General features: G+C 48.4%; 1 protein-coding gene across 1 annotated transcript in view; it reads right to left on the bottom strand.

The window, feature by feature from the left end:
• PLB1 (phospholipase B1) overlaps positions 1-15,169 on the bottom strand; it is a 145,238-nt gene extending 130,069 nt beyond the window's left edge. Inside the window, exon 1 of the mRNA XM_047745744.1 lies at positions 14,517-15,169. The gene's annotated coding sequence lies outside the window, so the exon portion shown is untranslated. The remainder of the gene's footprint in view (positions 1-14,516) is intronic.
• Positions 15,170-17,629: the final 2,460 nt, after the last annotated feature.

Raw genomic sequence — 17,629 nt, 5'->3', positions numbered from 1 at the left:
AGTTTCACAGGTAAGAGACTAAAAACCCAGAGAGGATTAGTAACTTGCCCAAGGTTGTCCAACTGCTGAGAGAAGTTTGCCCTCCCCATCACAGCCCAGCAGTGGCTAAGTTCAAGCCAGAGGAACTCAGCACAGACCTTACCCTAGCAGATACCACATAAAGCCCAGAGTCTGCATCTCCATTCTGGGAAGAAAGGTTCCATGGAAATGGGCTGGCCATCATGGTGTAGACACTGGCATGCAGGAGAAGCTCTTCCCTGGATCTTCTAGAGCTAAGACCCCAGGTGGCAGAGCTGGTGGAGTCCTCTCAGGGGGATCCAGGGGGATCCAGGAGGATCCCAAGGATCCCAAGGAACTTCTGCTATGGCTAATCTTTCCCTTACTCAATTCCCTTTGTATCCTGTCCATGAGAGCAGTGACCAGTTCTCCAAATCCAAAGGGAACAACTAAAGTCTCCCAGAATTCCCAGGAATCTCACATGTTCCAGACCCTGCTGGGAGGCTCCTGGCTCCTGCAGCCCCAACCACCATGTACTGACCCCACATGCCTCCCTGGCCCGTGTTCAGAGCAGAGTACCTGCTTGGGAAGACTTCTCCTGGACTGGGGGTCCAGGGAAGGAAGACAGCCTCTCTACCACCTGCCAGGGCAACTTACCATCTGGGGATATCCCTCCAACCACACTGCCACTCCAGAATGGGGCCCTCTGGGCCTTTGACTTTGGGCAGGGGACTGCTGAGGCATGGCGTCACCTGCTTGCTACCACGCTGGGCTTTCAGCCCTGACACCCACGCTGCACCTGGTGTTAATAGGTTCAGTAATGATGGTGATGCACAGTGTGCCTGCTGTGCCAGCTCCCTGGACAGGCCCACTGTTTACCTTTGATGGCACCACCTGGTGAGAGGACCTCAGTAGGGGAGAAAGGAAGACTGGCCTTCCCTCCCAGGACCCTCTTGCAGTTGAGCTGGCTAGGCTGGGCTGGGTTCAAGGTGGAATCTCTAGAGTGCTCCAGCTGTCAGGACAGCCAGACTGGTTCAGTAGGTTCTGTTTCCCAACTCCTCCATCCTGAGGGAATACCTTTGTGCCTCTGCCTCTGGGCACTGCTGGCTGAGGCGGGCCAGCCTATTGTTCCAAGGGTTCCTTCTCCGGTTCAGGAAGGGCCTTCGAGGGTTAGCACCCAAAAGAGAAAACATGAGGAAAAGGAATTTTCACATTCCATAGTTCTTATAATCCACAGAAATGTTTAGAAACTCACCCCAGGTCACACAGAGAGCAGCCAACAAGGCAGATTTTTAATACCGGTGTTTCCGTTCCAAAGGCCAGTTCGCTTAACCTGAGATGCTTCTTCACCTTTGTTCATTTCAGTTTGTTCCTCCATTGACCTGAGAGGCCTCCTAGGGGCACGTATGACCAGGAACATGCAGTGATGTGGGCCTTGATTGCAGGCTCTCTCCCATGGGTAGCTGGAATCTTGGCGTGGTCTCTGTGGGAATCCCGGATGGCTCTTTCTACCTCCCATTCCCTTTCTTCTTTGCTTCTGGGAGCTTCCTCGAGCCAAGTTTCCAAGTATTCCTCTCTGTTGACGTTGAGAGCCATGTTTCCTGAACCTGAATGAGGTTCCACACTCTTGAAATTTAACATCTCTTCCGGGACCAATCCCTGGAGGCTGGCCACCCCAAGCCTCCACCCATCCCATCCCTGAGGTGACCCTTCAAAACGCCTTCCACTGTCTGGTCTCCATCCCTCTCTTCAGTGTGGCTTCTCTTCCCACTGCTTTGCCAGAAATGTTCTACAGTCAACAGTTTGTTCAATCCCATGGATAGCAAGGTCCTCAGTTTCATTTTACTTGACATCTCAGAGACAGTTGACAGCTGACCTCTGCCTCTGTTCTCAGAAAACTTCCCTTGATCTCTCATTGTCTGGTTTCCTGGTTTCTTCTTTCCAGCTGTCCCTTCTCAGCTTCCTTTGCCAGCCTCTGCTCTGCTGCTGGAGCTCCTCAGAACTCTGTCCTGGATCCTTCTCTCTCCATCTCAAGGTGATCTCACACACATACACCCCATGGCTTCATTTGAAATCTATGTGCCCATAATTCCTACATTTCAATTTCCAGCCATCCCTCTTTTCTAACCTTCAAACTCTGCAAACTCATTCACTGACTCAACATCTTCACTTTGCTGTTTCATATGCACCTCAAACTCGAGGAGTTGAGAGCTGAATGTATGATTCTTCTCTGCCCATCTGCACTCCTACAGGAAAGGGCAACAGTGATCATAGATAGACCCTTGAACAATCCTTGAAAACTCCCTCTTTTCAGCCCCAACAGATCATCAGTTGCTGAGTCCTGTCAATTCTATATCCTAAACTACCTCGTGAGCCCATTTACCACTCTCCACCTTCACTGCCCCATCCTGGGCCCATCTCTGCCCCCCAAGTGGCTACAAGAGCTGTTCCCAAGTCTACTCTTTTTTCCCCACATAGCAGCCTGATGATCTTTTCAAAGTGCGAGCCCAATTGTCACAACCTTGCATAAATCCCTTTAATAGCATCCCACAGCCCTTCAGACAGATTCCAACCATCTTGGAATGTTTTAGAAGGCCCTGATTTCCTCCTCTTCTCTAGCCTCAAGCCCCACTCCCCCCTTTCTCTCTGACTCCAGACCCACTGGGCTCCTTTCACCTCTTTGAACATGGCATCTTTTGCCACCTCAAAGCCTTAACACAGGCTGGTCCCTCTGCCTGGAAGTCAGTTCACGTCAATGTCCTCCCCATCTCTTGGCCTCACTGATTCCCCTTTCAGGCTCAATGTAAATATTTCTTCCCAAAAGTCTTTCTCAAGTCTAGTCCATGTAAGGTCCTGTCTCATGCTCCCCTGGCCTCCTGTGCTGCTCCTCCAACTCTGAACAAGCAATTACAAGTGTGCTGATTCTATCCTGTCTGACCATGAGCTCCCTGGGAGGGCAAGGACCAAATAGTTTCCTGCGGTGTCCCCAGCCCTTAGCACAGGACCTGACAGCAGCAGGCACTCAACAGTTGCTACATGCATGAAGATGCCCAGTCTCCTTCCAGTCACTCCTCTGGGGCCCCCAGGGTACAGAATCGAGTCCTACCTCACAGTAGATGAACCACTCCTGCCCTCTCTGTAGGTCCATCATACCACTGACTTCATCTTGTCTAGTATCCAAAAACGGGCCAGTGGGAGCTGTCTCTTTTGCTAGAAAGAGATGACCCATGCTTCATTTTCTTTGTTACACCTGCATGGCCCCTAACATAGTGGCTTTGCGCACAGTAGGAAACTGTCCCAAGAGATCAACACATTGCTATAAAGGAAGGGGCCCCTGCTTGGCCTCTGCCTGGCCCAGATATCCTTCTATGCCCCCCAGAGTTAAGAAATCTCTTAAAATAGTCCTCCTAAAAAAGCAAAACAAAACAAAAACAGGAAAACCTGAAAATTTCCCAAGTCTTGTAAATTACAGATAGCAAACCAATCAAGGACTGCCAAGTGTACTTGAAGGTCAATTAGAGTCCCCCTTTTCCAAACGTCCCCTCCCACACATCAGTAAAATGCTTGCTTGCCAATCAGAGACTGTCCATATTTCCTCTTTTTTTTCTCCTTTCAGACACCTTTGAACCCCTGCTGAAATGTAAGTGGTTGCAGATGGTTTCCTTGTGGCTGCGAGTTTATAAATAAACAGCCATAGCTAATTTTGTCTCTGGTCTTGTTGGATTTGGAGCTGTAATCTTGGTGCTGTGGCTCACATGCAGCCTGACCTGCTTGTTGCTGTGAACCTTGGCTCTTGTCCAGGTACGGTGCCCACCAAGGTCTCTCTAGCCTCACTGTGCCCGTGGAACACCGTCCACATCAGCGAGTAAGTCTCCATGCACTTCAACTCTGTCCACTCTCTTTACGCTGAGTTCCTTGGTTATTTCATGAACTTGCCAAATCCTGGGCATACATGTTTAATTAATGTTTCCTTCGAGGTTTGTGTCCTTGGTGATTTGCTTCCACCTCTCCCTTTGTTTTGTCCTTAAGTGATGTGTCCTTAAGTGATGTCCTTAAGTGTCCCTAAGTGATGCTTTGTCACAAGGAGGAGAATCACATAGTGGCATACAAACATCATACCTATAAACTGGCTATTGAAGCTGACCTCATACACTGCAGAGTTGGCAGTTCTCCCCAGACCAGCGCCCTCTGAGGACAAACTTGGCTGTGGGTCGCCAATAAAACCAGATGAGACTGTCCTCTCATCCTGGCCATTTGTTCTGAGAGTCTGGTTTTGATTCAGAAGGGACATTCTCTCTTTCTCTCTCTCTGATATCTCCCACCTGTTGGGGACTCAGGTTGTTGGTGTTCAGAGGTGGCTGGCCATTAGGTCAGGCCCCAAGACACAAGGTTGTAGGAAGAGTTTCAGCTGACTAACTTTCAACTGACAGTGACCAAGAGCACTCCCCCCGCCTTTATCATGCCCTCTCTTCCACTTCCACGTGGATCTAACCTCAATCCATCTAACCCCTCCATCTCTCTCTTCCCCTTGCCTGGATCCCTTGCCTTTCCTTAACAAGCCACCCCCCCACCCCGACACTCCAGAACATCAGTTTCCTTTAAAAAAAATCCTAATTGAGAATCACAGATGCCTTTAACCATAGAGTTTAAACCCTGGTCTCAGCAGAACTAAGAGCTATTATCTGAGATTTTCCCAAACCTTGATTAAGATAGATACCTCTTTGGGGCGCCTGGGTGGCTCAGTGGGTTAAGCCGCTGCCTTCGGCTCAGGTCATGATCTCAGGGTCCTGGGATCGAGTCCCGCATCGGGCTCTCTGCTCAGCAGGGAGCCTGCTTCCCTCTCTCTCTCTCTGCCTGCCTCTCCGTCTACTTGTGATCTCTCTCTGTCAAAAAAAAAAAAAAAAAAAAAAAAAAAATAGATAGATACCTCTTTACTGATGAATCCAGAATCTCCCAGGGGCCTATAATCCAATCTCTGCCAACTAACTGGCATGTTAGTAGGAAGACCAAATGCTAGATTATCAATGAGAAAAGCTGGATAGACCAATCCAGGGTCAGACTTAAGGGATCCCACATGCATATAAAACCAGCAGCATGTAGGACCCAGAAAACAGGTCAGAGTTTATTAAAAGTGACTTCTGGGACTTCTCTGTAAAAAACTGATTGGAATCAAGAGCATGAGAAGACAAGCCACAGACAGGGAGAAAATATTTACAAAAGACATCTCTGCTAGAGGACCATTATCCAAAATATACAAAGAACCCTTAAAACTCAGCAGTAAGTAAATGAACAACCTGATATAAAAATGGGCAAAGAACTGAACAGTTACCACACCAAAGAAACACAAATAATGGCAAATAAGCAGATGAAAAGATGCTCACCATCATGTTATTAGGGAAATGAAAACTAAGACAATAGTAAGAGATCACTACACACGTATTAGAACAGCCAAAATCCAAGACACTGACAACACCGAATGCTGGACAGGATGTGAAGCCCAGGAACTCTCAGTCATTGCTGGTGGGAACGCAACATGGCCCAGCCACTTTGGAAGACAGTTTCTTACAGAACTAAACATGTTCTTACCATTCATTCCTGCAATCACCCTCCTTAGTATTTACGTAAAAGAGGTGAAAACTTATATCCACACAATAACCTGCACATGGATGTTTACAGCAGCTTTATTCATAATTACCCAAATTTGGAAGCAACCAAGATGTCCTTCTGTAGGTGGGTGGAGATCTAAATCGTGGTCCATCCAGACAATGGAATATTATTCTGCACTAAAAATGAAGAAGCTATGAAAAGACACAGAGGAAACTTAAATACGTATTACTAAGTGAAAGAAGCCTATCTGAAAAGGCCATGCACTGTATGATTCCAGCTTATGACATTCTGGAAAAGGCAAAATGATGGGCACAGTAAAAAAAAAAAAAAAAAAAAAAAATCAGTGGTTGCCAGGGGGAGGGGGAAGGGAGGGCCGAATAGGCAGAGCACAGGTGTTTAGGGTAGTGCTACTATAATGGTGGGTACATGTCATTATTCATCTGTCAAAACCCACAGAAGATACACCAAGAGTGAATCCTAATGAAAGCTGTGGATGCGGGGGTGATCATGATGTGTCAGGGCAGGTTCGTGGACTGGAACACATGTGTCACTCTGGTGGGGGGTGTTGATGGTGGGGGAGGCTGTGCACGGGGGAGCCAGGGAGGGGATGGAATTTCTCTGTATTTTCTTCTCAATTTTGCTGTAAACCCAAAAACACTCTAAAAAATAAAGTCTATTAAAAAATAACATAAAAATGATCGGATCTTGATTCAGTCTTGTAAGCAGAGAAAAGATGAATCAAGAGGAGATTTTTGGAGACAGGAAATGACCTTCCAACAAGGTTCAGCAGTCTGTTTCAGAGCTGATGCAAAAGCAAGCCTCTCATCTCATTTTTTAAACAGGTTAAACCTGAAAGAGCTCTGATGTGCAAGCAGAAAGCAGAATGAGGGGAGAGCACCCTGTCTAAATTAAAACATCCAGCTGAATACTTGGAAAGGACTTCAGAACACTGGTTCAGAACAGAAACAACATAAAACATACAAAAAAAATGCACGATTTTGCAGATAAAACAATTAGGTGGTCTTAATTCTAATTGACACCCCCCACCCCAGTGATGAAGATGGCTGTAAATATTGTAAACAGCAGGGGCACTGGTTTAAAAAAAAAAAAAAAGACTGAGCTTATCTACACAGTGTTGTTAGGGGAAATCCTCTTCCTGGTATTAATTCAGTTGCCTAGATTCAGGTGTCCTCCCAGGTGAGAGCTTCCTGTCCTAAATTCCTTGTAGTTTGGCTCAGACCTGGAACAGGTCTGGAGGCAGACTTGGAACTGCAGCCTCTTGTTGGAAGCCCTTGGGCCAACTGTTGGTGAAATTGTGGCTGAGATAGGCGCCCTGCCAGCCCTCTGCCCGCTGTCTTCTGGGCTCTATACGCTGTCACCTGGGGCCAACCCCCTGGGCCTTCCTAGCTGCCCTGCTTGGCCCTGGGGCACCAAACTGCTTTGCCCCTGAGTTCTCAGGCATCCTCTAGTTGGCTGAAGCTCAGTATGGAATTAGGGTGGTGAGAAAGGACATTAGAATTGAAAGAGACCAGAAAGGATCCAGTGCTCATGATACAGACCAGGAATACTGGAGTCATCTGGGAGTTTGTTCAAAAGGCAGAATCTCAGGCTTGCCCAGACCGTCTGAATCAGTTTTGTATGCACAGTGGAGTTTGAGAAACCCTGGTCTGGAACACTGGTTCTCAACCTGTGTTACATACTCAGAATTTAAAAAAAAAAAAAAAAATACAGATGGAAGAGCCAGGTCCCAGACCAAAGGAATCAGGAGCTGCAGGAGTGGGGCCCAGGTATGTTTGTGTTGTTAGGGTTTATCTTTTTTTTGTTTTATTGAGAGTTCCCCGGGTGATTCCAATGAGCAGCCAGGGTTGAGAACCATACTGTCATCCTACCCCTTTGTCTTAGAGAAGGGGAAACAGAAACTTAGAGGAGGGAAGCGGGCTTGCCCTCAGAGAGCACATCTGCAGTCAGACCCAGGGCTCCTGACCCAGGGCTCCTGAGGGCTAAGGCTCAGCCTTCCCCAGCCGGAATTCCTGTCTTTTATCCCTTGTTAAAATACTGGAGATGTTTAAATGGTCCCTAAGTAGGGGTTGAATGAGCAGTGGGACATCCACACAATAGAATATTGGAAAGAAAGGGCTGAGCCACACCTACCAACAAAGCTTTTCAGGGTATAATGTTGAGGGAAGAAACGAAGAAGAAGCCAAAAGCTATGCACAGTAAGAGATCTTTCTTGTAAAAAGAATAACAAAAACTCAACCAATAAAAATAGTATATTTTGGGCGCCTGGGTGGCTCAGTGGGTTAAGCCGCTGCCTTCGGCTCAGGTCATGATCTCAGGGTCCTGGGATCGAGTCCCGCATCGGGCTCTCTGCTCAGCAGGGAGCCTGCTTCCCTCTCTCTCTCTCTCTCTCTGCCTGCCTCTCCGTCTACTTGTGATCTCTCTCTGTCAAATAAACAAATAAAATCTTAAAAAAAAATAGTATATTTTTCCTATGGAAAACTACATGTGTGTATGTATGTGAGTGTGTCTGTGTGTTAAATATAGAGAAAAAGGCCTATAAGGCTATTTTAAAAAGTCATACCATGTGATCACAGTAGTGATACTTGAGTCGTGGTGGTCCCAGGGGTCTTTACCAGTACAGTTTTATTTACCTTTTTAACATGAATAACGTATTCCAGTATTACTTGTGTAACTAGAAATTGTTCTTAAGGGGGAAAGAGAACAACTGGCACCTTCTAAGAGATATATTGGCCTAAACACCCAAATTCTGCTACTTACACCATGAGTCAGCGGCCTTCGGGGAATGGCAATTTTCCCACCTCATCTGTAAAATGGGACCATCTTCCCCCAGGGTTGGTAGAACACTTTACGAGGGAGCACAAGGCAGGAGCAGTCGGTTAGGTTGTACGTGTTAGGTTAAGGTCTTCTTCATGGCTTCCATCCATGTCTTCTCCCTCCTCAACCTCTGCTTGCACCTCTCATGCTTTGGGCTCTCTGTACTCTCCTTACCTCCTGCCTCCACTTTTTGACAAGGCACATCCTTGCCTTTTATGATGTTCATGAAATAGGAGGGTACTGGTGACCCTTCCTTTTGTCTTGACATTTGGGCAGAGTACCCAGTAGCCAAGAACAACTCAGCAGGATCCAAGCATGCCACTTCCTAGCCTGGGACACTGGACTACCTCTGCTATTGGAGAAAGAGTCTGGAATCAATCAGGCCACTCTCAGCCCACACCCCACCTCCAGGTCCTCCAGAGACTGATGGGACATGTGCCAGGCTTTCCCCAATGGGAAGTTATCTCTGTGTTGGGCATCACCCCAACTCCCAGAGCCTCAGAGTGAACAGGGGTGACTGAGAGAAGGGAGTGCTGGCTTGGAAGGGTGTGAGCTTCCAAAGTATTGGAAAACCTCACCTCTCCCTGTGTCTCCTTTATTGTCAACGTGACTTTCCCACACTACCAAAACCAGATGTGGGGCAGGGGCAATTCCATGACACCGTCTAGGTGTCCCACAATCCAATTCAGTTCCCACACTATCTGCCTGGAGATGGCATCAGATTCCACAGGTTAAGGTCTCCGTCCTACAGGACTGCCTCCTTACATGTATAAGACCCGCTTCACGTGCCAGAAAGTACAGTGTCAGCTGCGTTTCTGACCCCATCAACTATAGATTACGGGTTCCAACAACTCCCTCCCTGGGTTCAATTAATTTTCTAGAGTGGCTCACAGGACTCAGAGAAACATTTTACCTACTAGATTACCAGTTATAAAAGGATAGAACTCAGGGACAGCCAGAGGGAAAAGATGTGAAGGGCAATGTTTGGGGAAAGGGTACGGGAGCTTCTGTGCTCTCTCTGGACGCACCACTTTCCCCAAATTTCCAGGTGTTCACCAACCTGGAAGCTCACCACACCCCATCCTTTTGGCTTTTTTCTGGAGGCTTTGTGATACCGGCAAGGTTGATGAGATCATTGGTCATTGGTGACGGAACTCAGTCTCTGGCCCAGCTCCTCTCCCAGCAGGTGGGGAGGACAAGGAGGGAGAGGTCCACCCTTCTGATCACGTGGTTGGTTCCCCAGGCAGCCAGCCCCAGCCAGAGGTGACCTAGGGGACTTTCAAAACATCCCTCATTAACATAATAAAAGATAACGAGTCTGGCTCCCAACACTTAGGAAATTCCAAGGGGTTTAGGAGCCCTGTGCCAGGAACAGAGCTGAGCTGAACGCTAACTCTGTACTTTTTTTTAATTATTAAAATTTTGGTAATTTGGTAATTTAAACATAGCACACCCTTGTTTTTATTCCATAATTTCCTGGTGGTAAAACAAAGGTATATGCCTGAAATAGGCAATATCCTCTGATTATAATTCACACGAATGAACCTGAAGCACCTAATCTTATAAATACTGCATCCTGATTTCAAATATTCAAATAGATTCCACTTATCATTACTTCTAGTTCTTCTTCATGCTCTTGAGTCATCAAAATGCAAGGCTTTTGACAATTTAAAAGTTAATTGCTTTGTTGTAGACATGTTGACCGTCACTTTTGGTCTATAATTGCAAAAGATTTTCACATTTAGGTTTATAAATATCAAATTAAATGACCAATAGGTGTACTTTTAAATTTCTAATCAGGTTTTTTTCTTTTTCTTATAACCATTTCTTAATTAACTTTTTATATACATCTGTGTTAGTTAAGGTTTGATTCTTTCTATATAAAATATATAAATTATGTAAAATAAAATTTTATATGCATATATAAATTATATATAGTTTTATATCTACATATTTATAATATATACATCTATATACTTATATGTATAAGAAATGATATATCATATATGCATGCATACATGCATAAGAGAGAGATAGAAATTTATTTTAAGAAACGTGTTTACGCAACTGTAGGACCTGGCTTGGCAAGTCTAAAATTTGTAGGACTGGCTGTCAGGGAAGGCAGTCTGGAAAGGCTAGTCTGGCAGAATCTGAGACTGTGGTGATTTCTTGCCATAGAAACTTCAGTTTTGCTTTTAAACCCATTCAACTAATTTGAAGTGGCCAACCAGATTACTGAAGATAATCTCTTATTTAAAGTCAAATAATGGTGGATGTTAACTGCATCTACAAAACACCTTCACAGCAATACACAGATTAATGTTTGATTGAATAACTCCATGGTGAAATTGACACATAAAATTAATCATCACACTTGTCTTCAGCATTTGTCCCCTTAAAAATCTTATTCGGTAAATTTCGATGCATGAGCAACATAAAAATCAAATAATCAAATAGTACATTGACACATTATAATACAGATTCATGTCACAAAATACTTTGTGATAAAATCCTTACTGTTGAATAACCGGATGAGAGTGTCATATATCTCTTTCATTTTTAGGAATATGTTGTTCACTCATTATTTCTTATGATTTTGTAACTCTGTATTTCTTATGAATCACAGTAAGGATGGGTGTGGGGAGCAGATCGGACCCTGCAGAAGAGGGCCACGAAGGGATGAGGCCAGGACAGGTGGAGCCAGAGAGATGGGGGTGGGTGGGGGGGAAGTGCAGGGGGGACCATAGATAAAAGAGCCAAAGAGCTGTGCAGTTGGGGCCGGATCTTCAGCGCTAAAAGGGCACACAGCTGTGAAACATCAGGCTGGCCTTCCTTGCACCCCCCCTTCCCCCAGGAACAGCCTCCCCCTCCGAGAGGTGGGGGTGGGAGGGTGGCGTAAGGGCTGGAGGGCAAAGCCTGAGAACTAGACTGTCTCTGTGCCTGCCACTTCCCCTGCCAGGCTTGCTGAGGGAGAAGCTTTCAACAGAATGGAGCCTGGAGTTGTGATAACCTCAGGCAAGGGATTAATCACCAGAGAATGACCAGAACAGCAGGGGAGGCTGCCTGAGTTTCCCTGTAGGAAGAGCAGACCCAGAGAAGGGCTTGCAGGGGCTGGCTTGAGAGAATGAAGGTACTTTCCGCTGGAGCCATGAGTCTGGCTCATTCAGCAAAGCAGGCTCCGGGGGCTTTTCACCGGCTCGCTGGTCTTAGCAGCCTGCGTTCTACACACGTGAACGGAGCCTCCTCCCGGTGTCAAACCTGGGCCTTATCTGTGCCTCTTGTGGTTTCATGCTGCAGCCCAGCTGGCGTGATCTGAACATGTTCCCTGTCCCTTTGAAGATTTAAAACGCCGGTATCAGGAAAGGGCTTCCCCAGCTCCCCAAACCTTCCAGGTACCAGACCCCGTGTGCTACAGGCCGCCCAAGAGCCGGGCCAGCCTCTGGGATAATAGGACCTGCGGGCCTTTCCCTTCCCTGCCCGGGCCGTGCTGAGCCTTCATTCCTTGAGCCCCTCTCGGCCTCTTTCACCAGGGAGACCCCACCTGCCGAAAGCCTTGGAGTGTCCCCGTGGTTGTCCTAGCAGTCAGGTGCCTTAAAAGAAGATGCAACTGATGTGTGGCAATGATTTAGAGGGAACAAGGGCTACCCACCTTGTGACAGGCTCAAAGACTTCCTCTCTTCCTATCTCATTTTGCCAGGAAATAATTCTTTCCTCAATTCAAGGCCAAGTCCCTAGACCATCACCTTCTTTCTCTGGGACCATCAGCTTCCCGGGAGCCTTGTGTTCCAGGCCGTCTCGCTCTCCCTGCTTTGCCCCGGATGCTGGGTCCAGGTGCGCACACCTTGCCCATCACTGGAACAACACGCACCTGTTCTCCGTAGCTTGCTGACGGGAACCCGGGAGTGTAGTCCCTGAGAAAGGCCTAAGGCTCAGCGCATATGTCCTGAGCTCCTTTCCAGGTGAGGCCCCTGACTTCTAGAAGCTTATAATTCTAAAGACAGGCAGGGCAAGAAACATTAGTGTCACAAATGCATATGAAATGCCAGCATGGAAAGTGTGCCCAGGCGCCCTCTGTGCTCAGGTCAAGGCTCAGGTCAGGGCTCCAGCTGGCGGGATCTCAGGGAATTCCAGCAAGGGTAAGGCCAGGTGCCGAAACGCACAGTGAAGACAGGTGTAGGCGGGACAGGTAGGCCTTGGTAACATCTGGGCCTTTATCCTAAGAGAAACCAGAAGCCAATAAAGGGTTTTAATGGATGGGGGAGAATGGTGTGTGGGATCTGCCTGATGTTTTAAAAAGGTGCCTGATGTTGTGTGGAGAATGGATGCGGGGGAGAAATGGACGGAGCCGGGGTCCCAGCCAGGTCCCAGTCCCTGCTTCCCCCCCAGCAGGAGGCAGAGGCGACTTGGAGCACACTGTCGGCAGTGGAGGTGCGGGGACGGGGGTAAGGAGGTGCTCAGGTCATAAAACTGATGGTTGGTGCAGGAGGGGAGGAAAGATGATGCTGGATTTCCAGCACAGGATAGCGGTTTGCGGGGATCACTGCGCTGGGTTGGGGTCTGGGGAAGAATGCGGAGTGGAAGGTGCGGGTTTGGACATCCTCAGTGTGAGGTGCCCAAGAGGCAGAAAGAGGGATGGATGGGAGACCCAGAAGGGAACCCTGAGCCAGAGCTCCGCAGGCGTCGAATGCGGCCCTGGACTGCATCTGCTGAGGAGGGAGGAGAGAGGTCGACCAAGAAAAATCCAGGGACCGCATCCCGAGGAACTTTGATATAAAACAGTTGGATAGAGAAGAAAAACACCTGCAAAGGAGACAAGGAAAACTGGCGGGAGAAGTAGGTTTGCGTCTTAGAGAGAGGCCTTTCTAAAATGGGGAATGCTAGCGGCGCCTGGCGGGCTCCGTCGGTTAAGCCTCTGCCTTTAGCTCAGGTCATGATCCCAGGGTCCTGGGATTGAGCTCTGCGTCGGGCTCCCTGCTCAGAGGGGAATCTGCTTCTCTCTCTCCCCCTTGCCATTCCCTCTGCTTGTGCTCACTCTTTCTGTCAAATAAATAAATAAAATATTTAAAAATAAAATAATAAAATGGGGGATGCTGTTACATTTCAGGGTCTGAGGCCCGGGAAACAGTAGTAGCAAAGCAGGTCATCGCTGATCCTAGTGCTGTTTCTCAGAGCCCCTGGGGCATGTGTGCCCCACCTGGGACTGCTGTCTGCCCACCTGTGGGGTCAAGGGGTTGGATCAGCACCACAGTCCCCCAGCCGAGCCTCGTTCCAGAGAAGTATCAGGGCGGTTCACGCTTCAGCATCTCCCAGGTCCGACTCCTGCCTCATCTCAGCCTGTCCTCCCGGTAGGTTTACAGGTCACCCCCCAAGAGTCACCGGGCTCGTGTGCAGGTGGAAGGGAATTCCCATTTTTCCACAAGTGTTGGGCCTTCTGTGAACCCATTTTAGTTGTTATGTGAGAGGCAGGAAAACCTAAGATGTGATTCCTGACTCCAAAGACCTCGTCATCTCTTTGGGGAAATAAGACGAACATGACACGAAAAATAAAACCTAGAAACTTCAACTCAGAGGAAAGAATATATAGATGCACACAAAGCCACCAAGGGAAAAGGAGGCAGCAGATCTATGAGGGAAAGCCGCTTGGAGCAGGCAGACCTTGAGGCGGGTCTGGAAAAAGCCATGTTTGCCGACCGGAGGAGGGTGAGCACAGGCACGGAGGTCAACCACCAGTGGACAGATAAGGTGCTGGCCTGGCAGGTGTGACTGGGTGGGATGGGGATTCCCAGAGATGGTAGTGTGGGCATGGCTACTTCCGTGGGGGTCCAGGGCTCTGGCCCGGGGCAGCCCCAACACTGCAGGAACCCATGCCACTCGGGACAAGCAACTGCAGATCTCCTTCTGTAAGAACCTGTTTCCCCAGCGTCACTTCTGCTCTGACCAAGAAATGCAGACTCACAGACACATCCCTAGGCAGGGCTGGGTCTGAGGGAAATACCTGAGTATCAATAGAATGGTTCTTCCCAGACCCCATCCTTTCGTCATCCCTCCAACCAAACACACAGAAAATCATTTCTCACCTTGACCACCAATAGACCCTTCTTCCTCTTCTCCTCTGCCTCACGTCGGGCCTCTCAGTCTCCTCGCCAAGGTAGTGGGTGCTGCGGGCTCCTCCCTGCCAGGACAAGCTTCTCTGGGTGGCTCTCAGAGACTCCACTGCCCACAGGAGGGGGCAGCTCCGCCCCTTTCCTCCGGACTCCAGCCCACATCTCCAGAATGCTCTCCTTCCTCTAGTCTTGGTTTGCTTCTTCCCTTCTCTGCCCTCACTTCCTCTTTTCATCCTCAGGCCTGTTCCCTCCACCTGTTCCTGTGGCCTCTGGAAAGGGCACAAGCCCCTGGCCCAGGCCCTCAAGGCCCTCCACAGTGACCCTAGACCTTCCCTCTGGCCTGATCTGCAAGGACTCCCTTTGAGCCACACCACACATTTCTGGTATCACACCGGCCTCTGCATCCTTCCCCAGGCTGCACCTTCCTCCTGTCTTCATCTGACAAGTTCCTTCCAATCCTCCAGATTCATTTCAAACCCACCTGTCTCCTGTGGCAGCCAAGCAAAATGCAGAAGGAGAAAATGCATTTTGGAGTCAGAGATATCTGACCTTAATCTCTGTTTGGCCGTTTTCCAGCCCCGTATCCCTGGGCAAGTCACTTCATGTCTCCTGAGCCTGTTTCCCAATCTATAACAGGAGGAGAACGATCTGTTCCCTAGAGAGGTGAGGAGAAAATGAAATCCTGTACGTGAGGTGCTCAGCATGGCACCTGGCTCCCGGCAGGGACTCAGAAATGCTTACCATCGGAGCTGGTTTCCAGTCGATTCCTACCAGCTATGATCTCACTCTCCTTTGAAGTTCTAGAACATTTTGGGTCTCTCCATCAGCACCCAACCGGCAGCAAACTCCTCTAAAGCCAGAGCTCTTTTTTTGAGTCTTACGCAGAAGATATTTGTTGAATGGAAATGGAAATTGTTGGTGGATCTGTAATGATTTGTCCTGGGAAGAGCAAATACTTCCCTGTGGCAAAAGATGCCCAGAAAACAAAGGCCAGCACCTGCCCTCCGATCCCCAGACCAGCTCACCAACTCATCCCATACCTTATCAGGAAGAATCAGACCACTTCAGCCACTTCCTGGTTCCTCCTATGGGTCCAGTGCAATGACCTTGGGCAGGACTGTGCCTGGCTGAGCAGAGATGGCCTCCAACAATGTCCAGAGAAGAAGCTGTGTCCTGGTAGATCCTGAGGATCGATGGCATGGTTCTCCCCAGACCCTGTCCCTTCCTCATCCCTCCAATGACACTGACCAAAGGTTACTTCTCACCTTGATCATGGACGGGCTTGACCGCTCACCAGCTTGACCACTCAACATGGCCTCATCTCTTTACACTCTGCAAACAGAATGCCACGCTCTAAGAGTTTCCTTCTCAAGACCCCTGACATTCTTTTCTACCAGCTGACCTCTCACTGAGCCACCTCTATCCTCTAGAGCTGTTAGCATTGATAATCCCCAACAAGCAGGGGGCAGGCTCTGAAGGCAGCACAGGGTCGCTGCCCACTGCCCACCTCCTCCCAGCAGCCTTCAAGCTCTGCCTACAAAGGAAGGTGTGAGAAGGATGGGCCCACCCCATCCGGTCACATCCTTTCTCACTCCAGGACAATGGGTGTCTACTTACAGACATCCACACAACTCAAAGCAAAGAGAGTCTACTCGGGGTGGAGACGCAGAGTCTCTCCTCATTCAGCCCCCTTCCTCTGAGATAAGAGACCAAAATAACCACACTGATCAGGGGTGTCAACCACACAGAGGCAAGGGTGAGCCCTTGTCCAAGGGAATGGGATTGTGATAGAAAGTTGAGTTGGGGATGAGGCCAGCAACCTCCCCAGCCTAGACGATTCCCTAGAACCCCGAGATAAATTTCAGTCTATGTCCCTATAAAACCATCCTGTCATTCCCCTGACCTTCCTTGGTATCCCAGAGTGGCACCCTGTGTCTTCCCCTGTGACAGCACTTAGCGCCAGTCCTTGGCTGGCACAGGTCTGTCTCAACATGGAGGCAGAGCTCCTTAACGAATTTGCCTCTCAACAGGCCCAGCGGCCTGTACCTACCTGCACACACAGCAGCCACTCAATAAAAATGTGTTGGACTGAATGAGGCCATGGATTAGAATGTAGAATGAGGCTTAGAATTTAAACTTCTCCCATTGGTGCAAGGAAGAAGTAATACGAAGTCTCCTTTCCCTGACATCCCAAACTCTGTCTTTCATTCTCCCTGTATTCCAGACCCCAGATCTCCACCATCCGACTCCTTCATCTTCTTGTCCTTCTCCTCCATGAAGCGCTTCCTGACTACCCCAGTCCCAGGTACCATTCCCTGGGGGGCCTAACTGCTTGGTCCCTTCACCTGGCATTTGATCTGTCCTGTCTTGGTTCCTAATTATTTGCAGGCATGAGTCCTCTCCTTGTGGAGGACTGCAGGCTCCAAAAAGGCAACAAGCCTGTGTTCTGATTCTTTGCATCCCCAAGAGAAATAGCACGGGGTGTGGTCCTCAATCAGCATTTTACAAATTAGTAAAGTGATGGAGTGAATTGACGAATGCTTAATTTCCCAAGGGCGTTCCGCATTATCACACAACTGCACTCAAAAACTGTGGGGCACCACGTGTTTCTTGCTATAGCACATGGGGCACAATGTATGCCTTATTCCCCACACACCTCTCTGCTTGCACACGACCCGCTGAGTCTCCACCCCCACACCTTCTGAGTGCCCTCTGCTCCCACTCCAAGTGCATTCTTTCATAATCTAGCATAGGACAAAGAGCTCAAGCCCTAAGAGTAGGAGCCTGATATTATGTCAGATTATGTCTTGGCTTGCTGGGAGGTTTGTCTCGATATGCCTCACCTTCCTGTGTCTAGACCTTTTCCTTTGTCCCTTTTATTGTCTCTATGGAACACATGTTTCAGTCTGGCATGTAGTAGGTATTCTCAATGATTTTCTTTGCTTTCCCTCATGGTTGCAAAATGACTGCCACACCTTCAGCATCACATTTTTTAAAACATATTTTATTTATTTATTTGACAGATCACAAGTAGTCAGAGAGGCAGGCAGAGAGAGAGGAAGGGAAACAGGCTCCCCGCTGAGCCA

The sequence above is a fragment of the Lutra lutra genome, chromosome 9 (genome assembly GCF_902655055.1).
Source record: "Lutra lutra chromosome 9, mLutLut1.2, whole genome shotgun sequence".
In the NCBI taxonomy this organism is placed as follows: Eukaryota; Metazoa; Chordata; class Mammalia; order Carnivora; family Mustelidae; genus Lutra; species Lutra lutra.
Note: the sequence above shows the minus strand (reverse complement) of the source record. Positions and strands in the feature narration are given on the sequence as shown.